Here is a 12,725-nt window from a genome sequence, read left to right as displayed (position 1 = left end):
TTTTTCTCATAGTCCGTTACAGTTTGCAAGGAGCTCTACAGCAGTTCGATTCTTTGGCAGGGAGGGTATGAATTATGATCAGGACCCACATTTACCCGGAGGTCTTGGGGCTTGGAAGGAGAGGCGACAGCTCCGCACATTTAGTCTTGCAGCTCGACCATTTTTACCGCTCCCACAATCCTTTAACATCTATTACCCCCTACCCCCAAATCCCAAAACAGTCCATCTCCTGAAGACAGAATTGTGGCCCAGGACGCCTTGGGTTGGGACCAGCAGGGGCCATGCAGGAAAGTAGGGGAGGCACCCCCCGCTGAGACACAAGATTAAACAGCTCCACCTCCTTACCGTTCTGGCGGGGGGGGGGGGGGAGGGGGGGCAAGGGGAGAAACGGGGTTTTCTGGGAGATGCGGAGTTGGGTAAAATGAGAGGGTCTGTCAGCCCCTCCCCCCTGCTGGCATAGCCTAGTCTTACTTCCGGGACACTACAGAGCCAAGAGCCTGGGTGACTCCTGCCTGCCCACACAATTCCTCTCGCAGGTGGCTCTCTGTTGCCGGCTTCCATAGGCTAGCCCCCACTCCACCCCAGACTCTAGACCGGACCGCTCCAGATTTAGCAGTTGAGGCCCTTTAAAAGCCTCACAGCTGCCTCGCTGCGGGCAGCCTTCCTGGGAAATGTAGTCTCCTGAGTGAAGCTTCGCAGCTTCCCCGGGCTGTTTTGCTACTGGCCAAAAAGGGGCTTTGCTACCACCTTGGATTACTGTGACAGAGAAACGAAACCTTGTGTGAAAAACGTATCCATCGCATCAGAGTGGGAACCAGGATCTTATCCGGCTTACAATGCTCTTGACTGTAACATCTGCAAGGGACACACGGGAGCCCTGAAAGGCCTGGTGTCTCTACAGGGAGGATGACTCTTCAGCCACTGTCCTTTGCTTCTGTCTCCCGGTAAGACCCCTGGCTCATTCTGAGTTCAAGACTCCTATTGTGTTTAGTATGTGTCAGGCACTGAGTGTAAAGCCAGGAGCAGAAAAGAGATGCCTGCCTGTGTAGGGATGAAACTTCAGTGGAAAATAGAAGGAAAAAAGAAGAAAATGAACAGTAACCATTATATTCGGTGGGCATAGTGATGCCCACCTGTAATCCCAGCACAGGGGAGGTTGAGGCAGGAAGACTGGAGAGTTTGAGATCAGCCTGGGCTACCTAGATCCTGCTTTCAAAAAAGAAAAGAGAATGTATTTGTTGGAAAGGGATGATTACAGACAGACAAGTCGAGGTCCTCAGAGAGACTGAAGCTCCAGTCAGAACCTACATGGGGGCAGGAGAGATGGCTCAGAGGCTAAGAGCTGCTCTTCCAGAGGCCGTGGATTCAATTCCCAGCACCCACGTGGTGGCTCCGGACCATCTATATCTCCAGTTCTAGGGAATCTGACCCCCTCTTCAGGCCTCCACCTTTACATATGTGCACATATGTGGTGTGCAGACATACATGCATGAAAAACTCTCAGACACACAAAATTAAAATTGTATTTTCACAAAAGTAGACCAAAAGAGAGACCTGGAGAGCTGGCTCCGTGGCTAAGAGCACTTGCTACTGTCCCAGAAGATCTAAGTTTCATTCCCAGCACCCACGACATCAGGCTCACAGCCTGTTACTCCACTTCCAGGGGATTCCATGCCCATTTCTGGTACCTCTACGGACACCCTCATACACACACAGACATACAAGAATAAAAATAAAAGGTGCCAACATTGGGCAGGTGACATGGCTCAGTAGATGAAGGTGCTTACAACCAGACCTAAGCACCTCAGGTCAGTTACCCAAACCCACACAGTGGGAGCCTTCCAGATGTTTTTTCCCCTGACCCCAGCACATGGCTTGTGATAAGTGCATGAGTGTGCACACACAAGAAGTGTAACTTTTAGCTGGGCAGTGGTGGTGCACACCTTTAATCCCAGAACTTGGGAGGCAGAGGCAGGCAGATTTCTGAGTTCGAGACCAGCCTGGTCTACAAAGTGAGTTCCAGGACAGCCAGGGCTACACAGAGAAACCCTGTCTCGGGGAAAAAAAAAAAAAAGAGTAACTTTTTTTGTTTTGTTTTGTGTTTCTAAGAGTTTCTCTGTGTAGCCTTGTCTGTCCTGGAACTCACTCCATAGATCTGGCTGAACTCAAACTCACAAAGATCTACCTGCCTCTGCCTCCTGAGTGCTGGGATTAAAGGAATGCGCCAACACTGCCCGGCTGGTGTAACCATTTTTTAAAGCAGCCAACATTTAAGCAATGATTTGAAGGAGGGGAGGCAAGGAGCCATTCCTATCACAAGAGGAAGACTCCCGTGCAGAAGAAACAGCTGGCACGAGGGACAGGGCAGGGATGTGCACGATGTCTAAAACAGGCACAGTGGGCGGGCACAGGTGAGCTTAAGTGACACGAGGACGTGGCTGAGGAAGGAGGCACGCCTGGGGTTGGGGTTTGTGTGTACAAATAGAGGCTTTGGATTTCAGTCACTGAGGTGGGGGCCACTGGAGGGACATGACCTCACCCACAGTCAACCCCAGATGCAGAGACAGAAGCAGGATGAGGAGGTGGAAGGCATCCAAATGGACAGAGTGGAGTGAGTGTGTCCGTGTGTCCGTGTGTCCACGTGTGTAGAAGCTGACATCAGATACCATGAAAGAGACACAGACAGGCCAAGGTGAGTGGATAGAACACAGGGAGCAGGGGTGGCCCATGAGGAAGGAAAGTGACAGGCAGGAAAAGAGGCCAGTCATATCAGATGCCACCAACTAGGGTGGCAAGGACATAGTCCACCCTGTGGTAAGGCTGCTACCCTTTAGGAGATGAAAGTTCTGACAAAGGATCCCCAGAGTCTGCAAACCTCTGTGTGTGGGGGGGGGTCAAAGTTCAGTCTCTAACTGCACATGCCTGTCTTTCGTGGATAAGAAGCAAGGCCTTGCTGAGGGTAATGCAGGGGTGGGGGTGGGGGTGGGGGTGGGAGTGGGGGGGACAGAAGGGCTGAAGGAGAGACAGCTCTGTGGAAGGAAGGTGCTGGGCTTTGGAGGACCAGAGTGAGGTTTCCATAGAGCCATGCAGGCAACTCCAGCCTGGTGGGACAACTTGGGTAGAGTCTGTCAGCTGGAAAATGGGGGACTATAGATAGTAGGGGGCCTGAAAGAGAGGAGATCCAGCAGAAAGAGGGAGCAGGGTACAATGGGAGGAGTGTGTGTGCCGTGAAGGTGCTCTGTAGGGATCGCTGGCTGCTGTGAGGAGCAGGGCTGCAGAGGAGAGTCATGTAAGTCATGTCCAGGGAGTCATGTAAGAGGGCGAAGTGGTAAATCTGTAAGGTGGGGGAGGGTAATCTGGCAGATTGCCAGGTGCGACCCAGTGTCAGGATGTAGACTGTGGGGTAGGGAACACGCCGGAAGGCAGCTCAGGGAGGAATCTCGGGAGACCCAAGGCAAGGTTCCTCAGGGAGGCCTGGAAGGGCTGGAACTGCAAAGGTCTGCAGCAAAGTGAACTCTCCAGGGACGTGTGGACACAGTCACTATGACCTCCAATCTCAGGGGCAGACAAAGGCAGAGGAGTCCATCAGAGAGGACAAAGGTGAGGGACAGGAAGAGAGACAGACGTCCCTTGCTGCCTAGCCTGGAACCTCCATTGGGGAAGCCCTGCCCTCCTCCCTGCCTGGCCCAGCCAGTGAGCTAGCCTGTGCCTTGCGGAGTCCTCACTGGTTGTCACTGGGTTGCCTTTGCATCCCCAAGGAGGGTTTGGCAACGCCTGAAACAGAGAGGTGAAGTAATGGCCCAAAGCCACACAGCGGGACTCCTAAGCCAGACTGACCAGACATCTAAATGCTCATTGGTTTTGCCCCTGGGCTTCCTCAATAACTACAAATGCAGAGGCAGGGGGCACTCAAGATTGAGGTCCTGGGCATTCCTGCCCATTATCCTTGCCCACACGACTCTATGGAAGCCTTTCTCTGGTCTGCCAAAGCCCAGCACCTTCCTTCCACTGAGCTGTTTAAAATGGTGGCCACCGGGGCCGGAGTGGTTGCTCAGTTGTTAGGGGCACAGGCTGCTCTTTCAGAGGGTCACTCGAGTGCTGGCTCACAACCCCTGTAACTCCAGTCCCAGATGTTGTTCTGGCCTCTGCAGGCACTGCATACACACGGCACACCGACATAGACACAGGCAAAACACTTACATACATGGAATAAATAAATAAAAATAATAATTAAAAAATGCAGAGCACAGAAGGCTCCCTGGAGCGAGGAGACCTCTTCCATTGGCCGCTCCTTCTTCCTCATCTCCTTGGCTCTGTCTCAGTCTTGATCCTGTTTGCCAAGGAGCCTCCACTCTCCCCTCTGCCTCACCTGTCACTCAGCGTGTCTCTGTCAAGGTGCAAATCAGGTCTAAGGAAGGGACAAGGTAGCAGGGTATAGTGGTGCACGCCTTTAATCCCAGCACTTGAGAGGCAGAGGCAGGCAGATTTTTGAGTTCGAGGCCAGCCTGGTCTACAGAGTGAGTTCCAGGACAGCCAGGGATACAAAGAGAAACCCTGTCTTAAAAAACCTAAAAAAAAAAAAAAAAAAAAAAAAGAAAGAAAGAAAGGTGGGCAAAGGCTCCAGCAAGTGTGGCCACTAGGTGACCAGGCTCACTCCATGCTGACCTTCCTGGATCAGGTGCCAAAGGAGTAGGTGGGTGCTCTTAGTGCTCTGTGACAGTGCTCAAACTGAACAGAACCTGTCTCTCTCTGTGTCTCTCTGTGTCTCTCTGTCTGTCTGTCTCTCTCTCTCTCTCTCTCTCTCTCTCTCTCTCTCGTGTGTGTGTGTGTGTGTGTGTGTGTGTGACAGGTGCCAGGGAAGGCTGTGTGGTTTGAGGACATCAAAGTAGAATGTGGGCACAGAGGCGCACTGGCCAGGGCATATGGACTTTAAGTTAGAATTTGTTCATGGAACAGTCAGAAAACACTGGAGAATCTACAATAGAAGTATCATGCTGGGGATGGAGAGATAGCTTAGTGGTTAAGAGCACCAACTGCTCTTCCGAAGGCCCTGAGTTCAAATCCCAGAAACCACATGGTGGCTCACAACCATCCGTAATGTAATGAGATCTGACACCCTCTTCTGGTGCATCTGAAGACAGCTACAGTGTACCTACATATAAAATAAATCTTTTTTTAAAAAGGTATCATGCTTTATAAAATAATACAGATATTTTAAAGTAAATATGTTAAATTATGACATATAAAATTATAGCATATACTGTAAAAGTAGGTCACATTTGTACAATTCTGAAACTACTGTGAAACTAGACAGCTGTGTTCTGTCTCTGTAGTCTATGTAAGAAATGTGGTGGTGGAGGAGAGAAAATGGAAGAAGAAGGAAGCAGGTCTCATGCACTATTGCGGGCGGGCGGGGGGGGGGGGGCTCTCAGCAGATAAAAGCCCTTGCAGCCAGGCACGGTAGACCCCTTTAATCCCGCACCAGAGAGGCAGAGGCAGGTGGATCTCTGTGAATTCAAGGCCAACTTGGTGTGCACATCAAGTCCTGGACAGCCAAGGCTACATCGAGAGACTGTTTCAAGTGTCTCCCTGCCATCAAGGCCCTAAAGACCTCTTTTTGAAATGAATTTCTTTCCCTAGCCCTGAAAAAGATCTTTCACCTAAGTAGGAGTTGGAAGCAGGCAGCTGGGGGAGCTGGGCAAGGTGACAGTAACAGAGAGGCTTCTCCACTGGAGCCTCCAGAAGGGATGTGACCTAGCTGGCTCAGTAATCCCAGCCCACTTCAGACTTTTAACATCCTGATACATAGAGTGATACATTTGTATGTGTGAGACCAAGACAGGGAGTAGCCAGGGCAGCAGTGGAGCATGCTCAGGAGGCAGAGGCAGGAAGATTTCTGAGTTTGAGGCCAGCCTGGTCTACAGATCAAGTTCCAGGACAGCCAGGGCTAATAGAGAAACCCTGTCTCAAACAAAAACAAAAAACAAAAAAAAACCAAAGAGGAGAGAGAGAGAGAGAGAGAGAGAGAGAGAGAGAGAGAGAGAGAGAGAGAGAGAAAGAAAGAAAGAAAGAAAGAAGAGGGAGGGAGGGAAAGAGAGGGAGGGAGGGAGGAAGGAAAGGAAGGAAAAAAAGGGCTGCAACCACAGATGTCTTTAAATTTCTCTATTGCCCCAGAGCAAGGCAACTGGAAGGCCATGTTTTTGAGGAAAAACCCACAACCAGGCTGGCTGGGGATGGTGAAGGAGGAGTGGGGAGGACTCCCTGCTTTCAGGAGCAGAAGCAAAATGGGTGGGTTAGAGATGTGACAGCTGGGGTCTGACTCCAGATCTTTCCTCTGGCAGGCCTTCCCTATCTGTGCCCATCAGCAGTGGCAGAGTTCCTGGGCCCTTCACACCTTCCCTTCAGCCTCACTCTGGGGAAACTAATCTTTCACCCACTCCTGCCCAGTTAGTCAATCAATTGTCAGCCCACTCAGATTGAGAGTCAGTGGACAGAAAGACAGATACACCCTCTCAAAGTCAGGACCATGCAGGCTACAGTTTCTTGGTGCAGTTCTAACTGGTCTAATGGGAGTTGGCCAGAACTCACATCCTCAGGTCGCTTTGGAAAACATCACCAAGGCAAAGACTTAGTCCTGACCCTTCAGGGCTCATCATCTTCCACACCTTACTCCAGAGGATCCAAGCTCTGCCCAGGAAGGAAAGGAGATTAATGAGAGTGCAGCCTCAGGGCTGCAGGCTGCCACACCTCATTTTGTCAAAGCAAGGGAACCTGGAGCTCACACAGAGATAGTTTATGTCGATTGAGCAGTTACCAAGTCCCAGCACCCTCAGACCTTGGCTATGATCGAGTCTATGGCCAGATGGGGACTGAGTTAAACAGTCTGACTCCCATGCTTCACCCACTCTCAAAACTGCTTCTCCCATAACCGGGGACAAAGGGGTCAAATTTGTAGATGACTGGAGAGCCCCGGTAGGAAAGAGTTCCAGGTTCCTCCCTTGTCCTGTGAGGTTCCATGGGATTGGCTGTCATCTGACTCATCAGGATAGTCCTGTCCCAGGTCAGCCGGCAGAGAGGACACTTAGACTTCAAAGGAGATGCCTCACGATGTGGGCAAGGTGTGGGCCGCTGGTGACCTATATACACTTAGATCTGGAGGCCAGGCATGGGGCATGCGATGACGCATGTGCCTTAGGCTAGTGGCCACAGTGAACCCACAAACTGCATTCATTCCCATTTCCAGGAGCCCAGGGTGAGCACAGGAAGTGGGAAGTGGGGAGGCCATGAGGCCCACCAGAGGCCTGCCTCCTTTGGACCTAGCAGGATTCCCGGCTATTCTGTAAGAGACCTCAAGAGGGAGATGGTGGTCTTTTAACTATTTAATTCAGGGATGCTCAGCAGAATTTTGTTCAATAAATGACCACAAGGGAAGCCTGGGGCAGGAGGGTCATGAATTCCAGGCCAGCCTGAGAAATGAGACCCCATCTCAAACAAACAACAAACAAACAAACAAGCACCCCAATGCTGTGGTTACATTGATAATTTATTTATTCTTTATGTTCATTGGTGTTTTGCCTGATGAGTATCTATGTGAAGGTGTCAGATCCCCTAGACCTGGAGATAACACAGCTGTGAGCCATCATGTGGTTGCTGGGATTTGAACTCGTGACCTCTGGAAGAGCCATCAGTGCTCCTAACCACAGAGCCATCTCTCCAGCCCCAGTTCATTGGCTTTTATTTTTCACTTCATGCGCTCCTATACTGTTGTAATTCTCTATAAACAGCCAGCACGTACTACTTTCCCTATTGCATTTTTAAACTTATTCTCTGACAATTCCATACATGTATGTAATGATGGATGTGTGATCCACTGGAATGAGTCGGGGTTGCAGGCACACTGGTAGGTGGGTTATTTTGGAGCCTAGGGCAACTTAGCATTCCCTACATCAATGAAGAAAAATGACTTCCCCTTCCCAGCAGCCATTAATTACCAACGACTCCTCAGCTAAGGGTAGGGCCCCTCCTTCATCCACAATGGAATGTTGATAGCCTTCATCCTCTACAGGACTTGTTACCATAGCCACAGCTTCTGCATTCATGAGTGCAATGACCGTGTCACAGCCAGCAGACAGTGTCTTCTCCTCCTATGTTACTGCTGAAAGAAAGATAGAGGGGCTGGAGAGATGATGGCTCAGCGGTTAAGAGCACTGACTGCTCTCCCAGAGGTCCTGAGTTCAAATCCCAGCAACCACATGGTGGCTCACAACCATCTGTAATGGGATCTGATGCTCTCTTCTGGTGTGTCTGAAGACAGCAACAGTGTACTCATATACATAAAATAAACAATTCTCCAAAAAAGAGAAGAAAACAGCTTGGGGAGGCTCAGGAATGGAAGGACATTTGACTAGCACATGTTCTTTCATCCCAAGCCTGACAACCTGGGTTTGATCCCCAGAACCCATGGTGGAAGGAGAGAACTAACCCTAAAAGTTGTCTTCTGATCTCCCAAGGACATCCTGGAACATCTGTGCCTGCACTTTCATAATCACACACACACACACACACACACACACACACACACACACACACACACATACACACACACACACACACACACACACTCACACACACACACACACACACATACACACACTCACACACACACACTCACACACACACACCCATCATCATCATCACAACAACGACACAAATGGGCTGGGGTGTGGCTCAGTGGTTGAGCACCCAGCACTTGTAAGATCCTAAGATTCCATTCTCAGGCTTTACCTGTGATGAACAGGCACAGGCCTTCCCAGACTGGGTCTGGAAGGCCACGGAACAGCTGTGCACACAGTAATTGCATTGTATTAGGGACTGGCCAGAGATCATAGAGAAATGATTTAAGGTCTTTAGAAGGCTGTACACTGTCAACGTGCACATACCACACCATCGTGTATGAGGGGTGTTCTGCCTGTAACCTCAGTTCTGGGGGATCTGGCTCTCACTTCTGGCCTCCGAGGGCACTGCAGGCAGGTGGCAAGCCTAAAGACGCACAGGCGCACAAACACACTTGCATGAAAACAATCTTGTTTTCTCATCGGAACATTTCTAATTGATTCTCTGGAGTTTCACATCATGTACCCAACTCCACTCATTTCCTAGCCCTTCCATGTCTGCCCCACCCCCACCCACACACACAACCACACACAAAAGAAAATTTTAAAAAATAAATTAAAATTAAAGAAAAAAATCATTGTAGTAGTATTTGTAGCTGCAGTGTGTCATGTGGTATATCTTTATGCCCAAACAGGTTTACTTGCGAATGTTTATTGTGATGAGTCTTGTTGAGGCCTCTAGTTTCTGCTACACCATCAATATTGAACTCTTGTGGAGACTCCTCTCAGATATTTGGTTGTAGCCCAGAGTCATGGAGACCCTGCAGGTATGGTTCCGCGGGACTGACCACTTCGCATTCTCCAGCGGCTCTCAAATGTTAGGGCGAGCCAACTCCAAGGATCTGGGCCTGGGTGGGTGGTAGCTGAGTTGGTGTAGTGGCAGCCGAGTGGAGTTGTGGGGCAGCTCAGCACGGCCCACGGACATCCGTGTAGCCTTCCATGGTAACGTGAGCCACAGACATCACCACCGCCTCTGTCTGGATCTGGACCACTGACCCACTCACAGCCCTCAGCAGGACTTTAAGCCTCATCGTGGTTTCAGATGGCTACACAAGCATCAGCGTGGCCCCCCTGAGGCAGCAAAGCCTGAGGACATCACCACATCTTCAGTCAGAGGCACAGAGCTTACATCCCCGTGGACCTCAGACTTCATCCTGGCCTGGGGCAGCAGCATGGACCACAGACACCAGCATGGCCTCTGGTGACATCATGGACCATGGTGGTCCTTCCAGGAGGTCCAATCCAGACATTGAACTTTTCCTCATCTCAGGCCTCCATCATTGAACAGAGCCAGGATGATCCTGTGACCTGACTGGGTGGCAGGTTCGGGACCTGAGTCTGCAGCTGCACAAGCTCCAGGATGCTGCACAGCACCCTGCACACCTTACTGCGCTATGACGGCAGGTTAACCCTCTCTCTTCCCTATCACCACGTCTCCAGTTCTGCCTCCCTCCATAGAGCACACACCGCTGTTTTCTGTCTTTCCCATCTCCCCATCACATATGATCATCACAGTGGCCTTTTCCCCAAGGAAATGAATTTTTGTTTTGTTTTGTTTTGTTTTGTTTTGTTTTGTTTTGTTGGTTTTTCGAGACAGGGTTTCTCTTTATAGCTCTGGCTGTCTTGGAGCTCACTTTGTAGACCAGGCTGGCCTCGAACTCAGAAATCCGCCTGCCTCTGCCTCCCCAGTGCAGGGATTAAAGGCGTGCGCCACCACACCTGGCAAGGAAATGAATTTTATGGAGAAATAAATAATAAAGAGAATTCTGACGCTGGGCAGTGGTGGCACACACCTTTAATCCCAGCATATGGGAGTCAGAGAGGCAGAAAGATCTTTGAGTTTGAGGCCAGCCTAGTCTTTGGAGTGAGTTTGGGGACAGGCAGTGCTACACAGAGAACCCAAAAAGAAAAAGAGAGAGAGAATTCAGAAACGCAACTGTTACCACTGTCCTCCAGCTAGAAGCAGTTAAGTAGAGCAAGGCCTCTCCTAGTGTGAGCACCTGCAGGAGCAGGCAGCCCGATCCACAGCAGGACTGGGATGCTCTAGGCCACACACTGGGCCTGGCTGCTGTCAAGAGACAGGTCTACTTGGTCCCCAAACACAGATGGTGTCACTCCCTGTAGGCGTCCCAGAGATGCTTGGTGCTGGCCCTGGGTGCTGTGGGGTAAGGGGGCGGGTGTGTAAGAATGGACCCCATTCACCAGGGCTTCTTTGCAAAGGTTCAGGGCTCTTTCCCTGCTGGCCTTGAAGGCCTCAGAACAAACCTGAGGATGTAATACTGGTGGATAGATGGGACTCCCAAGCTGGGCGGTGGTGGCGCATGCCTTTAATCCCAGCACTTGGGAGGCAGAGGCAGGCAGATTTCTGAGTTCGAGGCCAGCCTGGTCTACAAAGTGAGTTCCAGGACAGCCAGGGCTAAACAGAGAAACCCTGTCTTGAAAAAAAAAAAAAAAAAAAAAAAAAGAAGGGACTCCCAGTCTCTGGGCCCCACCTGCTCTCCTGTACGGAGCTAAAGGCTTGGGGTGAACTTGTGTAAAACCACACTGTCTGGATTCAAACCCTAGCCCCAGTAGTTAGAGAGGGGTAGGAGGCTGCCAGCCAGCTCACTTTTCTGAGCCTCGGTTTCTTCCCCTGGGGATTACTCATTATGGATATGATGGAAGGTGATGGTACCTTCCAGATACGCTTTTCATGAGACCTAAATATGTTTGTACTTTAAATTATAAATATGCATGCATATGGGTAATATGTTCACAATAATGAGCCTGCCATTTGTGTATCAACACATCCCAGATGACCTGAGGCAGGACAGGAGCAGGGTTTGCTGGTGGCCTTTGTGCTGGTATCTCAGCCTCCCGGACAGGAACTGTGTGTTTACCTCAACAATAGCCAGACTCACGCAGTATCACCCTCAGCACGTTACAGACACTCTCTCAGGTGTGTCACACCCCTGTGAAGACAGCATTGTCCGTACCCTGCTAGAGGCAGCAGAGCCAAGCCCAGAGAGATGGGGCTTTTCCTCTGGGGTCAGATGGGCCAGGAAAGGGCCCTCTGGAAGCACGGGCATGGTCATGTGTAAGCAGGTGCGCGTAGGATGGATCAGGCATAGGCAGATGGATGTTCCTGTTCAAATGTCCCCGCAACCCTGTTCCTGGGGTGTGGGTGTGTCCCGCAGGAGTCCCCCAGCACCCGAGTCATGGCTTGCTTTGTAGCCCTTCCTGTAGGCATTTTCCCATTTTTCAGCTCTGGTTGGTCTTTGAAGAGACTGGGTGTCCCCACTGCCAGGCAGCCTTCCCTGGTTCCTCAGGATGAGGGAGTACCACCGTTAGCGCTCCATGGCTTTTCCTTCCTTATTTCTTCTCACTCCTGTGGGGGTGAGGGCAGGGTACAGCACAGGATTCTTCACAGTTGGGTCACTGTAATGCCTGCAGCAGGCTTGTTGAAGACATTAACAGGTGTGAACACCACCCACCCACCCCAACTCACACAAATAATATTTTCAAATTTAGGAAATATGTGATACACACACACACACACACACACACACACACACAAGTGGCTGACACTGCTGTGATATACATGGTGAAGCTGGCTGCCAGGACCAGGAGTAACATCGTACCTGGTCCACCCTCATGCCCTTCCAGGGGACCCCAACTTTCCTAGCCCTTAGAGAGGAAATTTGCTGTGATTCCTTAGGGAAACCGCAGGTCTGACCTACAGCAGTACCCCAGATCTGCCCCCATGCTCTCCTCCCAAGTGGAGGGACCTCAGGTGCCTGATTTCCAATGAAAAGACCTTTGCTTTGCCCTTGTCTGAACCCTGGCCCTTCTGCACACATGGCGAGTGTGCCTCTCACCCACAGCCTATACACTGTAGGGACTGGAGTGTTGGGATGGCCGTGAAATGCTCTTACAGAGCCTGCCTCTGTCAATAGTCAACTCAAAGGATCATTTCCAGTGAGGATAGGATCAGGGCTTGGGAGCCATAGTGGCTGAGTGTGAGTTACTATGCACCTTCTTGTCCTTCAATGAGTCATGCTATTCTCTAATCAT

General features: G+C 50.7%; 1 long non-coding RNA gene across 2 annotated transcripts; it reads left to right on the top strand.

The window, feature by feature from the left end:
- The first annotated feature begins 485 nt into the window (after positions 1 to 485).
- Positions 486 to 11,070, top strand: Gm17753 (predicted gene, 17753). Of its 2 annotated transcripts, none has more exons than NR_155267.1 (2): positions 486 to 944; positions 9,308 to 11,070. It is a non-coding gene; the product is annotated as a predicted gene, 17753 (long non-coding RNA). The 2 variants fall into 2 exon arrangements; NR_155268.1 differs by lacking the exon at positions 486 to 944 and adding an exon at positions 2,911 to 2,959.
- Positions 11,071 to 12,725: the final 1,655 nt, after the last annotated feature.

The sequence above is a fragment of the Mus musculus genome, chromosome 15, assembly GCF_000001635.26.
Source record: "Mus musculus strain C57BL/6J chromosome 15, GRCm38.p6 C57BL/6J".
In the NCBI taxonomy this organism is placed as follows: domain Eukaryota; kingdom Metazoa; phylum Chordata; class Mammalia; order Rodentia; family Muridae; genus Mus; species Mus musculus.
This window is presented reverse-complemented; position numbering and strand designations above follow the sequence as displayed.